The sequence below is a fragment of the Eublepharis macularius genome, chromosome 4 (assembly GCF_028583425.1).
Source record: "Eublepharis macularius isolate TG4126 chromosome 4, MPM_Emac_v1.0, whole genome shotgun sequence".
Lineage (NCBI taxonomy): Eukaryota > Metazoa > Chordata > Lepidosauria > Squamata > Eublepharidae > Eublepharis > Eublepharis macularius.
This window is the reverse complement of record NC_072793.1, coordinates 38453082-38473169: the sequence shown is the minus strand read 5'-3', so window position 1 is coordinate 38473169 and position 20088 is coordinate 38453082.

Sequence of the window (20088 nt, the reverse complement as noted above, 5' to 3'; positions counted from 1 at the left end):
CAATAATCACTGTGGGGACTTCATTTCTTTGAAACATTTCTATTCAGGGTCCCCAAGGGGGCGAATATTAAGGCATTAAAATAAAGCATTTCAGATGCTAAAAAGCATTTAAAAAACAAGTATATATATATATGTGTGTGTGTGTGTTATGTGCCATCAAGTCACCTCTGACCTATGGTGATCCTATGAATGAGAGACCTCCAAAATGTCCTATCACTAACATACTTGGTCAGATCCTGGAAACTGGAGGACACGGTTTCTTTTATTGAGTCCAGCCATCTCATTTTAGGTCTTCCTCTTTTCCTACTGCCTTCCACTTTTCTTAGCATTCTTGACTTTTCCAGAGAATCTTGTCTTCTCATGATGTGACCAAAGTACGATAGCCTCAGTTTTGTCATTTTAGCTTCTAGGGAGAATTCAGACTTGATTACCCACTTATTTGTCTTTTTGGCCGTCCGTGGTATCCACAAAACTCTCCTCCAGCACCACATTTCAAATGAATCAATTTTCTTCCTATCAGCTTTCTTCACCATCCAACTTTCACATCCATACATAGTAATGGAGAATACCATCGTTTGGATTATCTTGATCTCGGTTCCCAGAGAAACATCTTTATCTTTAAGGATCTTTTCTAGCTCCCTTACGGCTGTTCTTCCGAGTTTCAGTCTTCTTCTGATTTCTTCATTGCAGTCTCCTTTTTGGTTGATGATTGAGCCGTGGAATAGAACATCATGATATAATTATATATACACAATTTAAAACAATAAAATGAAATGTAATATATCACATGAATGCATAAAAATATTAACTCCTCAAATAATGCAAAGTGCATTGCTAGGAGATCCTGCCTGAGACTGATCAGTAAGTCAGTTTTGTGATTTCTGGAGCTTGATGCTGAGCAAAAGTTGAAGAAGGTGTTTACTTAGCCCAAGAGTCTCTGTCTGAGCAGCAATTTGAATGCATAGATCTGCAGCACCACTCAGCTGCCACACATCTGGCCTCTAGGCGTATGTTCTGTCTGTTCTATTCCCAGGTCATAGCTACCCACGCAACTGCTTTTGATTAGACATTGGCTTTCTGGTTTTTTAAAAGCTCTGCGGCCTAATATGCCATGTTTCCAAGTTTTCTGAACCTCACTTGAGCTTGCCGTCTACCTTACGTCCACATTCTTGAGTCAAAACACTGGCTTGGTTCAGACATAATGCAAAACCATGGTTTATTTTAAATGTGGTTAGTTTGTGAAACCAGGATTTGGCTTGCAGATTGATTAGAGGCATGGTTTGACTTAATAAATGTTGGTTTTATCAGCTTTGTTCTATCCCCCACCTTGCTTGCAGAAACTCAGCTAGTATCCCAGCCCATTTTGTGAGGAGGGCACTGCCAGGGAACAAGCTATGATATCTACATTCATGCATCACATTGAAACATTATTTCACATCCTAATTTGATGTAAACTAACCATAGTCAGTGGAATGACCAAGATTCAGATGATCACCGTAGCCATAGATGTAGTAATTAAACCATGCTTCCATATGACAGCTGAACTAAGCTACTAACACCTCCACCCCAACTTAACCATTGCTATAATTCCCTAAGGCACTTACAGTTTTGTATGGTGCAGAAGGTTTTGGATAGGTTTTCCATTCTTCCCTTATGCTATGTTTGCCTCCCGTGTGAAATCCTTGATCCATTTCCAACATACTAAAGGGGTCTTAGAGTTGTATTGTGGGCACAGTCTATATTGCTTAGAAAGTGAATGTGCCAAACTTCTGTAGCTGCAGAACAAAGTGTGTCAAGTGATTCATGCCATGTTTGCACTTCAGTATATTTTCAGGAGGTATCAGTTTTATTTCTTGGTTGGTTGTGTACTGCTAGCATAACAAAGCTTTAATGCAAGGCATAAGGACCTGGAAAGATGTCCTTTTCTCTCTGACCCACTATTTTTTGCATCTGGCCATGTGTGTTGCAGATGGGATAACTAACGGTCTTATTCTCAGGGGTAGATTTAAGCCTAGAATGTCTTTAGATGCTGTGAGAGCAATAGGTGAAGTCAGTGCTAACCCTGTACACAGAGAAAGGCCAATGGTTCCCCTTTCTAGTGCAGTCCAATCCTGACTTGAAATAGTTCCGCAGATTTTTAGGTGGCGTTCCCAGTCCAGTGTTCTGATATGCAAAGGGAGTTGCTGGGATTAAAGTCCCAGCCTCTGCATTTTAGGAGCAAAAGCTTCAATTTTAAAAGTCAGTGGAGTACATGATGAGGGTTTTTCTTTTTCAGAAGATAGATACAGTCTTATTAATGGTGTAGATCCTCTGCCTTATTAACTGCATAGCAGTTAATAAGAAAAAGTAGTATTGATACAGCAGTTTTTCAAAGTATCTAATAGCATTGTAAGGTGGGCCGAGGCTGTTAGCCACAAGTCATAGATTGGTTTATGAGATTCTGGCCGAATAGAGATTTATCATGTCTATCATTAACAGTTTTGCAAGGGATGGAGAAATGGTGACAGAAGCAGTGCCGGAACATGAGGTTCCTTTCCTCATCATATCTTCTTTAAGCAGCCATTGCATCACACATTACAGATAGCTTCCCATATCACATAAGCTGGAGTGCAGGAAACGCCCTTAAGGATATGTCCTTAGTGGAAATTGTCACAGTTGTTGATGTCTGATATGGATCTCTACCATCCTACCAAATGCTCTCTCTCTTGAGTCTCGCATCAGGCACTTTTGCTGTTCTGGGAATGATCAGGGCTCATTTTGAGGGGGAACGCACAGGAACGCAGTTCCGGTAGTTCCCCATAGAGGTCACATGTCAGGTGGCCCTGCCCTCCTGACTCTTGGCCATTTTGGGCCCATTTTGGCCTGGACGGGGGCCGAAATGGCCCGGATCAGGCCTCTAACAGGTGGTGGATCACTCTCCCACTCAGCAGTGGCCTGATCCTGACCATTTTGGGCCCCTTTTTGGACATTTTCTTTTTTTCCATTTTGAGCCCAATTTTGGCCCTGAATGGCCAGGATTGGGTCCAAAACAGCTAGGATAGGTGATGTCAGGGGGTGTGGCATATGCAAATCAGGTATGCTAATGATGCACTTACATTGATGTCAAGGGGTCTGGCATATGCTAATGAGTTTCTCCAGCTCTTTTTCTATGAAATGACCCCTGGGAATGATCATATCTATCTATCCATCCATCCATCCATCCATCATCTGCCGAACTAGTTTCAGCATCAGCTGCATCCATGTAGCAAAGACTCCCCATTGTGCAGTCATTGCTGCAATGAAGCGTCCATGCTTTCCTTGATCATCCCCTTGCGCAACTTAGCTTGCAACCCTTGCCTCACATCCTTCTGCTTCTGTACTGAAGCATCAGCAGAAAGAGATACTGGCGCAGCCTTTTGTGCCACCACAAGCTCTTACACGCTATGGATACCGTCAGACTTTCCTCTGATAGTCTTTTATAAAAACAGTATCAAACAGGAAAGGTTGGGGTCTTTCTCCAAATTTTCCACATTCGCTCCCCAGCAAAGAGTGGGAATGACAAATTTTTCCCATATTTGCTTCACTTAAAGACTTTTAGGAAATTTTCTGCAGTAGCAGTTGCAAGGAACACATGTCTTCCCTGTTCCTCCTTCCTCTAGTCCATCTGAATTGGCAGCTCCATCTAAAAAGGCAGGAAATGAATGGTTAAGGTTCATATTGTTCTTTTCCCAAATTTCCCTGCTTTAAGTTATCTCTCGCTATCCCCACCTCAGCTCCATGCAGACATTCCAAAATAAATATCAAATCAAAGGGCAGCCTTGAATTAGCTTGCAAAAAAAAAGTGATCATAACAAGCAGTAATTGAAGAACAGGAAAGCTCATGATATTTTTTTTTTTCATAGAAAGGAATCTTGTCGTCTAAGTTAACATTTTAAGTCTGGTCCTTGGGGCTGACACGAGCAACCACCCTGCTTATGGCAGCTAGTCTTACTGTGACTGGCAGCAGTTCTTATGTATGTCAGGCTGAAGTCTTTTCTAGTGCGACTTCCAACGATTCATTAATTAGAGATGCCAGAGATTAAATCTGGTCTTTATGTGTGCAAAGCATGCACGTTGACTCAGATCAGTAGGGCTTTCTCCCTCCTTTGCATCTGGGCATAATAGAGACTGATGACTTGAACAGAGGCATACAAAACCAAGTGCCACTGAGCTTGAAGCCCTGACCATAGCTTACTTGCTTATCTGATAGCCTGCTTTCATTCGTTGTCCACCCATTGTATCCCCTTATTTTTGGCAGGTGGGCAGATTGACTCGTTTACCACAAGAAGTTCTGCATACTTCTACACATTAGAATGCAAGGGAACCATTGGGGGCCAAGAAAAAAGCATCCTCTACAAACAAGGTAGTGCTGTGGGTTGGCCCAGAGGATCATGGGAATCCCTTGGCCCACAATTTCAGGTGTAGCCATTGAGAACAGAGCAATGGATGAAATGGCCTAGGGAGAATCTTCTGAAGCATTAGTAGTATTTATGAAGAGGCTGGAAATGACATCTTAGCAGGGACTGTTTAGAGTGGGAGAGAGGGTTGACCAGGTCACCCTGACATACATTTTTGTGTGATTTATTTGGGGACAAGGGCTGATTCACAAGTTTTCGTATACTAAGGGCCTCTGAGACACATCAGAACCTGATCACAGTGATCAGTATTCTCCTGTTACCTTTGTAAAAAAATATGGGATGTATTAGGTCAGTTAAGTGATTTGTTATGCTTTACACGTATGATTTGAGGACACTGAGGATTAGAAGATGACGTGGGGCTTTCTGAACTTCTCTGGGCTTGACGAGAGGCTGTCCGTAACATATCTCCTGCTGATTTATGTGGTAACCCAGGCCAAAAATATACTGTCCTTACTGTTACCTTATTTGAAGCTTATCATTGGCTGCAAGTTGCTTCTTTTTCCTTCTAGGGATTACCTCTATTGTATTTGCTTCAGTGCTGGAGGATGAAAAGACGCACTTCCTCCGTATAGGTGTGTGTGAAGGACTCTTTGGGATGACTCCTGATAATAATGGAACAGCAAAAGTGAAGGATGTATTGTTTATAGAGATCTCAGTCCTCGACAGGGAAAAAGAGTTGTCAGAAACTGGCCTTCAAGAAAACGGGAAAGAACCAGTCTCTAAACTGCCAAGAAAGTCCACCTAGAAAACCTTAGCATGCAATTACATAAACAAGTTGACTACCAGTCTAGGTTAGTCAGTACCTCACATTTTTGTTATTTAAACAAACAGTACTATACCTGCTAAAAAGAAATAGGGCTGTATCTGTATTCAGAATTACCTCTGGAGAAGACAGAGCCAGTTTAGAAACCACTATTATATAATGTTAAACTCTTATTCTAATAATGCCCTTCTCAAGGACGTTATTAGAATAAGAGCTTAACATTTAATGATTTCTGAACTGACTCTGCCCTCTTCAGAGGTAATTCTCAAGGACTATATTAACATCATTATGAAGGATTACTACATATCTAGAGTACTACATGATTACTACATATCTAGAGTAGGCTAACATCAGTTTGACCAAGCAGCTGTGGAGGAAAACAAGTATTTGTAAACATTCTATAGCTGAAAGTTTCATTGAGTAGTTGACATAGAAGGACATTTCATAACTTTAGTGCCTTGCAGATAGATATGTAGAGACATCCCCAAAACAAATCAATATACTGTAATACAATATAAATTATGTGGATAAATCTATGAAGGATATCAGCATGGAAGATCCTTTCCAGCTCTAAAGATCTATGGTTCTTTCTGGGGCATTCCATAGCTAAACCCTGCATGCATAGTTGTAAATCGAGAAAGAGATGGGCTATGCAAAGCGGTGACGTACTAGGAATGAAAATGTGCTGCCATACAATTACGTCTATTAGCAAACATTTCCAGAAGATCCTCCATGTATGTCTAGTGCAAGGTTGTTGTTGTTTTTCCTTGGTACTTCTTCTCAGTAATAATTGTCTTGCACGGTTAAACCTTGTCTGAAATTGTGTGCGCCTCTTCTCCTTAGCAGTGTGTCATTGAGAAATTCAGCTTTCTGATGTCTCCAAGCTTGCTAAGAATAAACTTAATAAATTAGTGAGCACATTTCAAGTGCACCACTATGGGTTGCTCTGGCATTTTAATCTGACTGTGAAGCTATCCAGAGGGTTTTCTAAGCGTGTGGCCAAAGGCTGAAGAATTCGTGCATTGCTGTTGTCGGTACATTGACTGACCCCTTGTGCGCCACTCTGACAGGCCGAGTGAATTTATAAGAATCTTCCACTGGTGAAGGTAGCAAAGCTGTTCCTTCTAACACACTAGATGGAGTTATCTCACTCCGATCACCTTCCCCTTGTCTCGCCAATCTTGCTGATGAGAGATTATTAAACAACGCAGCTGTATTTTATGCTCTCCAGGGCTGTATATCCTATTCAATGACACACATTCTTTGCAGGTCAGTTGTAAAACATGTTGGAGGAAGCTGGCACAAAAGCACTCCCAGCAAATCCAAGCAAATCTTTCGGCTTTTACATAGCAGTGTTTTATAGAATGGTCTGCAACCTGTTAAATAAAGCCTTGCTTAGGTGGTGTCGTTACAACCTGTGAGCTGTCTTGCCAGTGGTGGAAGGAAAGAAATGTTGATCTCTTCAGGGAAAGAGATTTGAAGCTGAGAGGAAGTGAAATAAAGCATCTGCTGCCACCAAAGCTGGTTCTTTACCCATTTTTCCACTGTAACAACTTAGCACAATCCAGCCCCACTAAAAACAACACAAATTAAACAGCTTCTAGATTAAGTGTAACAACATCCACCAGTATTCTGACTTTGTTCCACACAGAAAGTTAGTGATGAATTGACTGAGAAGTCCATCCATGTCACTCCCACAAAGCCAAGTTTCTTTCTCTAACCTCTTTTATTGTAGGCAAGGACAAAAGAAAATAAATATCCAAAAACCTACCTGGGCATAACTGGTTTGGCCTTCATACTGCTTAGAGGCATTTAGGGGGCCACAGTGGACAACAAACCAAATAAGCAAGGCAAAAAGAACAAAAGCAATCTTACAAAGCAAGCAAATAGTAGACCAGGACAATAAGATGGTGACTGCTCCAGCCCACCTTGAGTAGGATCCACACACTAGGGTTGCTGGCCAATGGCTGGCACTTGGCAGGAGACTGAGGGGGCAGGAATGTGAGCGGATGTGGTCATGTCATGATAACATTTCTGGGGCAAATTTGAAAGTGGCATGATGTCACTTGAGGTTTCATTCATTCATTCATTACAGAATACTGGAATAACATAACTTATGGGTTCACTCTGGAAATGACAACAGGCTGTCACTGCAATGCTGATTTTTGTTTAATCTCCCCCCGCCCCATTGTGCTAGCCTACCAGATAGTGGAGATAGTGGTGAGGGACAGCAACTGCTGGCAGGAGATCTTCTGCAGGGAGACCTGTTGAATATCGCACTGTAATAATTTATCGCGCTGTAATAATTTAATTCCTGGATTTTCTAGACAGCAATATCCAGGAGGTAAATTTTTACAACAGAGCAATATCTCATCAAGTGTGGAGCTGGACTCATGAAGCCTGTTTCCTTTGATTCTGGGGTATAATATCTTGCGATGCCCTTTACGATTTAGTTTTTTCTAATCCTTGTGGCAAATGCAGGACTCTGCAGGTTAAACTGTGTTTAAGATGTTTTTAAGACGTTGAAGTTAACAGCAATTTATTGAAGTTGAAAAGAAGTGAAATAAAACATCTGCTACCACCAGCACTGGTTCTTTACCCAAACATTTCACTGTAACAGCCTCTTAGCACAACTCAGCACCTCTGAACATAGTGCATATTAAACTGCTTCCATTATATAAACTACAGTTTTATCCAGACTTATTAATAGTCAAGCTCAATCTTTTATTTAACTTCCCCAGACTTCTCTGGTACAATCAATTTGAACTATACATGCTTAGTGCTTATCATACCTGGACAGAATGAAAGAAACCTGCATAAAAGAGTGGCCTCCTGTCAAAGAATCTTAATGGTGCTGTGTGCGGTAAAATGAGGTAAATGCTTACAGGAATGAATGAGGAGAAATATTCCTTTATGCAGATAATATCATTTATTTGTCAACAAGTTTTGGCACCATTAAAAGTTATTAGATATAACTTATGTTTATGGTACAGTATCTGGATAGAAGATTAATTTAGATAAAGCAGAATTTGTAATCTGTAAAATAGATGGTACGCTTATTTATGAGATCAGGTAGAATTGAGGACTAAAAAAAGGACAAAGTATTTGGAACATATTTAAGGGAAGACCTGTATAGTTTATATAGGATCGTTATGGCTCTGTAATTAAAACAATCCAGAGTGATTTAGAATGACAGAAATATCTAAAGTTGTCATAGCTTGGAAGAGTATCAGCTGCCACAAAGAATATCATTTATTGTATTACCTAATGCAATTCCCCTTTTTCCCCTAGTGTCTCCTTGATTAGTTGGTAGATATCAGTTAAATTTTTTATACAGGATAGATGTAAGCTACTGGTGAGCAGAAGGTCTGATCCAGGATTTAAGGTGTTGCCCGTTCTGGATGAGGTTTAATTGCTCTTGAAGGAACAGATCCATAGCGGGGTGTGTGTGTGGTGCTCTTGGACCCAGGCCTGCTGCTGGATAAGAAAGTGGCAGCTGTGGCCAGGAGTGCCTTTTACCAGCTTCATCTGGTTAGCCAGCTGTGGTCTTTCCTGGGCAGAAAAGCTCTGACCATTGTGCACGTGGTTACATCTAGATTAGATTAATGCTCTGTGTGGGCCTGCCCTTGAAAAGTGTTCATTCAGTTGGTGCAGAATGCTGAAGCCACATCTGTAGTTTGTTTCTGGATACAATTCAGGGTGCTGGTGTTGACATTTAAAGTTTTTTATGATTTGGAATAGCATGCCAGAAGGACTGCTTATTCTGTTATGAACTCACCTGACCACTGCGGTCATCTTCAGAGGCCCTGCTTCAGGTGTCCCCACCTTCCAAGGTTAGATGGGTAGCAAGTTGCAACCCGGGAGAGGGCCTTTTCAGTAATGGCACCAAAACTCCAGAACTCTCCCCTTGGGATGATTAACCTGTCCTTGTCTGTTGCTGTTTTGCTTGACTTTCCCTCAATTATCTCTCCTTCCTCCCCAAGGCTTTAACTGTTGTTTTTATCTTTTGTATTCATTTTAAGCTCTGGTTTTAAATTGTTTTAATGATGTATTTGCGAACTGGTTTTAATAGTTTTTAAGATGAGATTTTAATTTGTATGAAAGGCAGAGTAAAAATCTAGTAAAATTAAAACCTACTTTTTATTTAGCTTATGATCCACCAGAACTGTCCTGGTTCAGAAGGTGGTTTGTCGGTTCTTAATCCAACACTCTAACCACTATAGAGCACTGGTTCCAAATAAAATCAGCCTATCCTTTTCTTTCTCTGTGCCTTTGAATAATATTTTGCAGTGTGACCACCCTGTCAGGAGACAAGATTTAATGAAAGACAGACCATTCTCTCAGGAGGTGCTGAACTACGTATCAGAATAAGCTTTGTGTAGAGAACTCGGGGCCCAACAATACAATCCTAAACAGAGCTGCACTGTTCTGTGTCTTACTGAAGTCACTGTGCCTGCTGAAGGCACTACAAATCTATCAAGACTGTCAGTCATTTACTGGGATTGTTTGAGGGTTAGGGTCAATGTGGATACTATACATTTAATGATTTGGTTGGAAAGATCAATCTTTTGTCCTATAATAATAACAACAAAAACAACAACAACTGCGCTTTTATCTTCTAGACAGATTAGTTTCTCACCCAGAGCGGTGAACAAATTAGTGTTATTATTATCCCCACACAATGCAGCTGGGGAGCTGGGGCTGAAAGGAGTGGCTTACCCAAGGCCACGTACTGAGCTCATGGCAGTAGGGGGATTTGAACCAGCCAAGTGCTGATTTGCAGCTGAACCACTTAACCACTGCTAGGGATGGGAGATGACTGACAACTAGGGAGGCCAACAGACCTGGAGACAAATCCTCTGTTCCTTTAATAGAAACTGAATGTGTGGAGATAGGTAGCTGAAGCTTTTTGATCCCTGGAGGTAAATAACATCCCATTAAGTTTCTGTTAATGAGACTGAACATTTTTTTCTCTAGACTGCTGGCCCCCCCCACTGACCCGCCCTTTCAGATTAGACATTTCAGCAGGACTTTTGTTAAAATCATACCAAGCAAGAAGTGATCCATAATTTGAAATGCCTCATTCTATTGGACATCTTGCGCAAGTTCCATGACATTTGAAATTGGTCTGTCTCCTCTCTAAGATTGCCAGCTTTTAAGCTGTTCTCTCAAGCTGCCCCTTTAATACCAGTTTGATCTGCGTGCAATCATCAGATGAAGTTATTCAGGCCATAAAAAGCTTCAGCTTAAACTTCCACTTAAGGGACAGAATTTTTTCCCCCATGTCCAGTTGACAACTGTACTCCCCATTAGTCCCTTTCAAGCTTCACTCTTATTAAGAGAGCAATCCTAAACCGCTGTACTCAGAAATAAGTCCCATTTTATTCAATGGAGCTTACTCCCAGGAAAGTGTTTTTAGACCTGCAACCTTATTCATGCAACCAAAGTTAACCCCATACTTGACTCGTAAAAATCAGCACTCCTTTGGGCCGCCACCCCCGTTTCCATGTTAAGAGTTCTTGACTTAGACTAATTTACTCCTGTTCGTTCCTTTGAACATTAAGCTTTCGGAATTACTGTAGTTTTTCCTCTAGGAATTTTTTCCTTCTTCGCATCTGTTGCTGTAACGCTGAACAGTACTGATAAGGAAAAAGGGAGGAAAATGGCTGTTTCTGGCTTTCCTGTCTTTGAAAGCTGTGAGGAATTTGAGTACATTGCTGAGGGTGCTTCCACCCTAGTTCCAACGATTGATCATCCATTTGTCTCATGGAGAATATTGGGCTGGCAGCATCGGACTGGAAGATTCTTTAGGAAAACATCTAATATTTTTTTGGTTCTTTTATCCCCAAGACTGATTAATGTGTCCAGCTCTCTTCTAATTAGAGCTGAAGAAAATACTGTCCCCCCTCCCCCCGCCACCATCATTACTCAGATATTGTGTTGCAACATCTCATTTGGTAATGTCAGATCACAGGCAGCGATACTATTAAAAATGAGAATTTTACTCCTCATAGTATGAAATTCAATCTGTATTTATTGCCTTTAACCGCCAGCCTCTAGAGTCATCCAGAATAAATGTTTTGAGTTCCCCACAGGAAAACTCTGGCTTTTGCACTCCAGACATTGTTAATTAGACTCTACCCCTCCCCCTCCCCAGTGTGCCTCTAGCAAGGATATGTGAGTGACAGTAATGTGACATCATGTGAAGATAAGGTGTGCCCATGTCTTACACCTCCTTGTGTCATGCCATGATGGAATAACCAGCATGCCTTGAATTGGCAAAAAGACCTTTTTTGTGGGGGAGCAAGTCCTTTTTGGAGGCAATCTTTCTTCCTTACAGTTTTTGGCAAAGACCTAAACATCCCCAGCACTGTCTGCTCTGCTTACAAATAGGGAATGCCTGCCAGTGGGAAAAGCCAAGCATTTAATTTCCTCAGTGCCTTGGCAAAAGGCTACAAAAGACAAGACACCAGCATAGTTTTGCTAAAGAAAATCTGTGACTTTACAGCCAGAAGCCCCTATGCTTGGGTACACCATACCATAAAGCTTTAGGTAAAGGTAAAGGTAAGTCCCCTGTGCAAGCACCAAGTCATTACTGACCCATGGGGAGGATGTTACATCACAACATTTTCTTGGCAGACTTTTTACGGGGTGGTTTGCCATTGCCTTCCCCAGTCATCTACACTTTGCCCCCAGGAAACTGGTTACTCATTTTACTGACCTCAGAAGGATGGAAGGTTGAGTCAACCTTGAGCCGGCTACCTGAACCCGGCTTCCACCAGGATCGAACTCAGGTCATGAGCAGAGCTTGGGCTGCAGTACTGCCGCTTACCACTCTGCGCCACAGGGCTGCTTAAACCATAAAGCTTTAGAACCTCCTTTATCACATCTTGGGCATCTTCTGCTCCACTTGTGATACCTTTGCTTCCCCATATTGGATATTATGGGCTCTACGTATGATCTTTTATGCAGAAAGCGTGGGTCATGCCCAGTAGAGTTTCTGAAAGTTATGTGCTATCAACAGCAGCAGCTGGCTAGCTGCTTTCCTCAGTGATAAGGGACAGCTGTATATGGCAGCCAGAACAGTGTAGCACGCCTGTATTAGAAGCCAAAGCTGTGAGCTTATCAAGTACCTTTGACTAGCAGGAAGCTCAGGAGTTCACTACAGGACCAAGGTTTTATACTCCCTACTGCTTTTCATTGATTTTCACACTGCATCTTTGATTGCAGATGTGCCCACCTCCTGCCTCAAATGTTTCAGCCTTAGACTTCTATATGCCTTTGAGGATGTCCTACAACAGCGCAAGTAGCCATCTTGGTTATTTTGGCCTTGCTACTATGAATTGACCAGTAGCACAATTCATAAGAATTAAAGCAGTTACTTACCTTTTAAACCCAAAACAATTCATGACTAGGACACTTAATGGACTGTCTGCTCCCACATGTACCTGCCCATCAGTTAAGATCTTCAACAGTGGCTCTGTTCTATGTGTCCCCGTCTTCAGAGGTTGAGTGGCTAAGCTACCAGAGACAAAGCCTTTTCAGTGATGGCACTTTGTGTGTAAAACTATCCCTAAAGCGGCTTGCCTGGCATCTAGCTCACTAATTTTAGGCACTGGTTGAAGACATTTCACCTAGGATTTTACTTGAGATTTCTTACTTCTTCTTTTCCTTGCGTTTGTGCTGATCCTCATCTGCAAATCATCTCATACTTTGTAATTCTTTGAACTTCTGAATGTATCATGATGATATAACATTTAATTGCTGGTTGTCTTAATGTTTGTAAGCTGCCTCAAAAGCTTTGAGCAGAAACTATTAAGTTGTAATGTTTAAAAGATAAATAAGCTTTCTCCATCACTTTATTACCATGACATGAAAAAAATTAACCTGTTAAATTTCTGTATATCGGGCTGCTGTTTAAGATAACAGTAGTGTACCATGTAAAAAAAAAATAACAGCCCTAATTGCTGCATTTTTCTGTCTTTTTACATAAGGGACAAAGAAACCAAAGAGCCTGCTTCTTTTTCTTTTTAGAAGAAAGAGACAAGAACTAAAGTTAGCTCTTGCCATTTTCCTTTGTCACCTAAGAGTTGTATCATTCATGGAACTTCAGACTGGAATGGAAGCACAGAATTCTCATTGCCCCAGAATTCTCATTCATCACATCATGGTTACCCTTTCAGGGAATTTCTCCCACATTTTCAGTACAATACTAAAATGCCAAAATGTACGTGGGAGAACTCCTTGCACAAACATTTCCTGAACTCCATCATAATGGTTAGCATTTATATTTCAAGCGTGTCACATATATTATCTCACTAATTTTTACAACAACTTGCAAGGAAGTTAATATTATTTTCATACCTTTGTTGCAGACAAAGGCTTGAGTTATAATGGGTTACTTAAGATAATGAGGAAACGTGATTTAGGAGAGATGTGAATCAGGGTCCTCCTAGCTCACATTTCACACTTTTTGAAAATTTTTCAAAGTTTTGATTATTATATAGAACAAACAACAGCAAAAATGTAACAACAATGGCAAGTCTACATGTAAGGTTTTGTCAAAGGTTGCCAAATATCTAAATATAAATCCATATGCAATTGTCACATGCGTGCCATATATTCAAAAGTTGCTAAAGTTGTAAGGTTCTCAATGCATTGAATTATGGGAGGTGGGTGTTTGTTTCTCTAATGCTGTAATAGAAGTCTTAGCTACAGTAAGGGCATGGCAAGTCCATTTTTGTTGATCATCAGTTAGGATCCAGGAAACAGGCAAATAGTTTAGAAGTACATAAATATCTTCAAAAATTATTGAGTATTCTAATACAAAATATATTAATGTAATGACTTCCTCCCAAACAGATTGAATAACTGGACACATCCAAAGCATATGGGTAAGAGATGCATCATTTAAGTTACAGTGCTAGCAATTAGAAACTGTGCTCTACTAGAAAGGTTCTGTGGTATCCAGTATACCCGATTTTTTTTTGCTGAATAAGTCACAGCTTAAGCTCCATAGAAGTAACAGGTATAAAACTTAAGGCCATATCCCATTACTTTGGCAAAACTGGGCAGTCTAACTTGTTATTCCATTCATCTCCGAGTCTCTGCATATCATATTTATAAACTGACATCAAATATTTACAAACAAATATTGTAGGTTTCATTTTCTGTTCAATGTTTCTGAAAGTGGGGGAAAGAGGGGGAGCAAGCCCAGTAATTAGTACAATTTAACAAATATGTCTGATGATATAAATTAAGATCAGGAAAACCAAAACTTCCTTCATTCTTTGGAAGTTGCATACTTTAAAAAAAAAAATCTGAGGTGGTAGGGAACCCCACATAAATCTCCAAAATAAAGTATTAATTTTATGACTATATCTACATAGTATGTGGAAACGGAACTGCATGCAAACTCCTAACTACAACCTATATCCACTTTGTTATGGCAGAAGTAAGTAAATGGTAGCAGATATACCTCCCTACCGATCTCCTGTCAAGCGGGGCAGGGGGGGCTACATAACCATCTGCCCCCTCATATGTGAAGTCACAGTGGCAACACCAGTTTGTACCCCCTCTCCCCCTTGTTTATATTTTGTTTGGGAAAGAGTGGAGGGGGCTGCCATCTCAGATTCTGATTGTGTGTGTGTATATATATATATATATATATGGATGACTCTGGTTTTAATGTATTTAAATGTCTGTTTTTGTATTATTATATTGTTGTAACCTGCGGGGAGGGCGGTCTATAAATCGAATAAATAATAATAATAAGCATAACCATCTAGATGGCCTTGCTAAATAATAATACTACCGGCAGCCCATGACCTCCTTGTGATTCAGGGAGTATGCTGGGGCATTCCACTGGAACTGCTTTAGTGAGATTGCATTGATAGGATTTGTTCTCAATAATTCCTTAATATAATCCCTTCCTTAAACTGTCATTGTATGGGAGGATTCTCTGATTTGTATTTCCATTATTCTTGAAACAGAACAATTACTTGAGGAGTAGTACCCCCTCCCTCCCCAAGCTGGATGGAAAATGCATTCACCTGGATACTATTTGCATTAGAGGAATGAAAAACATTAGTAAGAGGAAGGTCAGTTAAGGGCACAGGGAGCAATCCACATGAAGCAACTTTGATGGCCGATCCTTGGATCTTCTGCTTACAGTTTTGTGTTGTGGTAAACTGTAGCGGAGAAAGATTATGCCCCTTTTCAAAACAGTATTATTTGAACTGTGGCTATGCTGGTTCTTACTGTGCTGACAGTTCCCAGATGGACTGTTTTTGTGCAGATGCTGTAAGCCAGCTGCACGCTAAATCAGCTTCCACTCAGCAGTGACCCACAGTAAACTTGCAGTGTAGACAAGTCCTGACTTTGAAATCAGAAGTCATCAGGGCAGATAGCAGAGGCAATGGAAGCCAAGAAGTCTGAGTTTTGCTGGCCACCAATACAATGCAGTGGATTTCCTGCTTTCTGTTGGGGTGATTTAGGAGCTAGAGTCAAACTGAATATATGCTAGATATTTCACAGTGCAATTTATGGTCAGGGATTTCCTAATTGCTCCAAGGTTTACCTGTCCTTGCTTGGAGCAAATAAGGGCTTAGGTTTTTCAAAGTTGCATCATTTGGCTGTTGCAACCCTCCAGGCTTGAAACGAAACAGCGATGGAAAAAGCCCGTAACATTCCGCAGTTGGCCCAACCAGGCATTATCAAAGCCTTGCCCCCACTGCCTTCATCTTTGAATCTTAATCCGCTAGCTTTACAGGAATTCTCTGGGATAGGCTGGGGAAGTGCGGGCTTCAGGGAGTATGCGTGTCTGTGTGCAAGGGGTTTGGTCAGCAAAGTCTTGTCCATGGGATGTGTGGGTAAAGGAATTATCTCTGCTGGAGGAGTCTGTTCGGCACAGTCTCTGGGAGACTCCAGTGTCTAGGATTTGTGGTTCTGAGTGTATGTTATCAGGGTCAGCACAGACATTCCTGTTACCTGCAGCCATCAATGTTCCTTTAGAACTGTGCTCCAGTTTATCTCCAGCTCTTCCAGACTGCACTGTACCAGTCATCTAAGGAACAATTATTATCAGTCACGTAGAAAAAAAAATTATAGCTCCGTCTCCTTACTGTGTTACATTCTATTGTTCAGCTGGAAAAGGTGCATCATAAGCAGGTTTTGCTTCTGGGACTTGGCAACGGAAGGAGACATTTAGGGCTTGTTCTTGAAATCAAAGAACATTGATTTGATTTGCTTTCAAGCTCAAGGTCAGATCAACCATTGCATTTAAGAGTGTAAAGAGGTATTTTTTACCTTCCCTATTAGTATGTAGTAGCCCCGTGGCACAGAGGGGTAAGCGGCAGTACTGCAGCCCAACCTCTGCTCACGACCTGAGTTCGATCCTGGCGGAAGCCGGGTTCAGGTAGCCGGCTCAAGGTTGACTCAGCCTTCCATCCTTCCGAGGTCGGTAAAATGAGTACCCAGTTTCCTGGGGGTAAAGTGTAGATGACTGGGGAAGGCAATGGCAAACCACCTTGTAAAAAGTCTGCCAAGAAAACATCGTGATGCGACGTCCCCCCCCATGACTCGGTGCTTGCACAGGGGACTACCTTTACTTTTTATTAGTATGTGGCACTGTTGCACGCTTAGGCCATTACCAGTGCCATCTTATGCAGAGTTCAGCCCTGAGTCCAGCGGGCATAGAAGTGTGTGATTCTGCTCAGGCTGGCACTGCAATTGAAATGGGGGCATATTGCCTCTTCCTGTGTTTCTGCTTGTGACACACATGATGCCCACAAAAGGGAAATCTAATTCCAAAAATGGACTGAATGGCAGGGAAGGGCTAACCCAGTAGCACCCCCTTCCCAGCCCGACCTTCTGCTTCCCCCCTGCAGAAGTTTGACATGAGAATCTTAGTATATGACCAGATAGCAAGAGATGCCCTGTGTTAGTCTGCAAATTGGTTACCCTGGACATTAAAAGGCACCGAGGGGCTGGACTTGAGCATCCTATGCTGTGACTCCTATCTAGCTGAATGTCCTGACTAATGATGATCTGTACTTCTGTCATCCCACAGAAGGTATAAAACAGAATTCTTCTGAAGGATAGTCTTATAAAGGGAATAAGGATATAGTAAAACAGAATAGTTCAAAAGGGCATTTTTTATAAAGGGAATAGGGTTGAAGGTCTAGGGGGAAATTAAGCATTTTTTTTCTTTTTCTCTTTCTCCACTAATATTACATTGTTTATTGGCTGTATTACACTGTTATTATTTCATTGTTCTCGAACAGTGCAATCCAGTTTTATTACATTGTTTATTGGATATGTTATAATGGTGTTTATCACGTTGTGATACAATTCTGTAATTCACCTTGAGCCTCAGTGAGAAAGGCAGATGACGTACAAAGTAAACAAATAAATCTAATTGCGAGATGGATGTTGATTTAGCTAGATTAATAGGTACTGAAATGGAGAATGTAGTAAATGAGCGTGGCTGGAGAAGGCCCCAGTGACCTGCAGCGCATGACGTAGTGAGCTCTGACTCATAAAAGCTTATGCTGGAACAAATCCTCTAAAGAGAACTCTGCAAACTCGATTTCTGTTTAATTTTACTGCAACTGATTAACACAACCGTCTGCCCAGAGTGCATAAAAGTCTTTTAGTGAAGTTAGACTAGAGAAGTAAAAGCACAATGTAGGTGAGCAACCAAATAGAAGCTTTTGGGGGGTTAATTTTACAGTTATTCGTTCTTTAAACCTCACAAGAGAGGCATTTAAAAAGCTTGGGTGGCAATAGAGAAGAGGTCTTTAAAAAAGAGAGAGAAGAGGTCTCCAATCTTGTTTAGCTTGTGGACACTTATAGAATTTCGACGACAGGGAGTGGCATCATTGCAGCATGACAGCCATGGGGAGCTGAGGCCAATCACAAAATGTTAGGAGGCTACAAGCCATGCGTCCTCTTCTGATGGAGGCAACTGTTTCTGACTGGGTGCTCCCTGCAGATATAAAGGTGATGTCTCCTGGGTCCTTCTGAAGCATGGCCAATGAGGTGAAGGAAAGCTAGGGCTAGTTCTTTGCTTTGAGAAAGAAACAAATGGGCACTAGGAGACCCTTTGGTGGGCACTATAGTAGCGATCAGGGCTGGCACGCCCATAGAGGCCAGGTAGGTGCTGGCCTCAGGCGCGAGGGCACTGGAGAGGTGCCAGAGGGGGTGTTGGGGGTGGAGGCGCGCACCACGGAGCTGGTGTGGCTGGCCCGCAGCTGCTGCAGCCAGCCAGCCCCATGCCGCTGCCGCTGCCGCCACCACCGCCACATGACCCAGCCGGCCGCAGCAGCCATGAGCTGCTGCCGGGGCGGCATGTGGAGCATGGAGCAGCCTCCGCCTGCCACACCAGCCATTCGCCGGCGAATGCCCCCAGCTTGCACTGCGCAATGACGTCAATGACGTCACTGTGCAGTCCATTGCTGCAGGCGCCAGAAACCCTGGCACTGGCAGTGGTAGCGATGGGTGCCATATTGAGGATCACTACACTACAGAGTAGAAGAGAGAGAGAGATGGACAACTCAAAGGGAGGCAGGGCAGCAGAGGTTAGTGAGTAGAAAGAAGAAAAGGCTGGAAAGGGCATGAAGCTGATAGCATAGAAAAGCCAATTGACCCACACAATGTCCCTTTAATGCCCACCAAACTCCTACCCTTGCAAACTGATCCCATTATCAGAAGCTACTGATTGCATCTATTCCCCCCCCCTCACCACCTGTATATATTTGACAAGTTTCTTCATACCCTCCATGCCTCTGACGAAGAGAACTGTGATTCTCGAAAGCTTATGCTACAGTAAAGTTGGTTAGTCTTAAAGGTGCAACTGGACTCTTTTCTATTTTTGCTAGTACACAGACTAACACGGCTAACTCCTCTGGGTCCTTGCAGCATTGTTAGTGATTTTGGGGTTCAGTCTGCTCCAGGTTGCCAGTGGCTATTCAGGGCAGTGGCCCATCAGAAACATTCCTGTGAAGTCAAAGGGCCAGTCTGATCCTGTGGAAAGGATATCAAAGAAAGCAACAGATAAAAGGATAAAATTCAAGTGTGAAAGTAAGTAGTTATGGAGCACCAATAAGAAAGTGGCCAAAGTGGTACCTTCTGTCTTATGCTTTGAGAGAGAGTATAATATTTAAGTTACTTTCGTTCACCTCTGATAATGTTGCAAACTAAATAAAATGAACTAAATAAAACTAAATACATCACAATAGCTTAGCACTTTAAAAATGGGGAAAGTGCTGAAGTGCAATGCTTTGGGAGGGACATCATCTGGATTCTGAGTGAACAGATCACCAGTAGTGTCAGTAATGAAGAAAGGGGTTGGCATAGATTGTCCCAACATCTCAGGCTTAGATGGTTTCTTAATAAATAAAAAATGTCAGAGACGGATCACTCTAAGTTTCCTATCAATGACTTCTCTCTCTTTCCCAGTTCTGGAAACCACAATTTTCAATGGGTTGTTTATAAAGGACTTTTAATGTTCTATAGTTTCTAAATCTGAGTTCTTGGTAAGATTGAGAAATGTATCAAGACAGTGAAGGAAATTCATGGTTTATGTGGGATTTGAACCCACACCTGCTAGCTACACATCCAATATGGGTTCTGCATGACATTCTCCCAGTTCCATGCAGTTAATTATGTTTCTTCTGTGTTTCCCTACTCTCTATTATTAATTCTGATTTACTGCTTGCAAGAGAACCTAAATTACCAAAGCCACACTGGTGGCTGTATTCCCAAGAACCATCCTATAACCTTTTCTAAATGACTGTGCTCTAACCCTACCTGGAAAATACCCTACAGTCAGAGACCTTGATGAGGAGGGGTTGTTGCCCAGGTACATGCTTTTCATGTAGAAGGCCC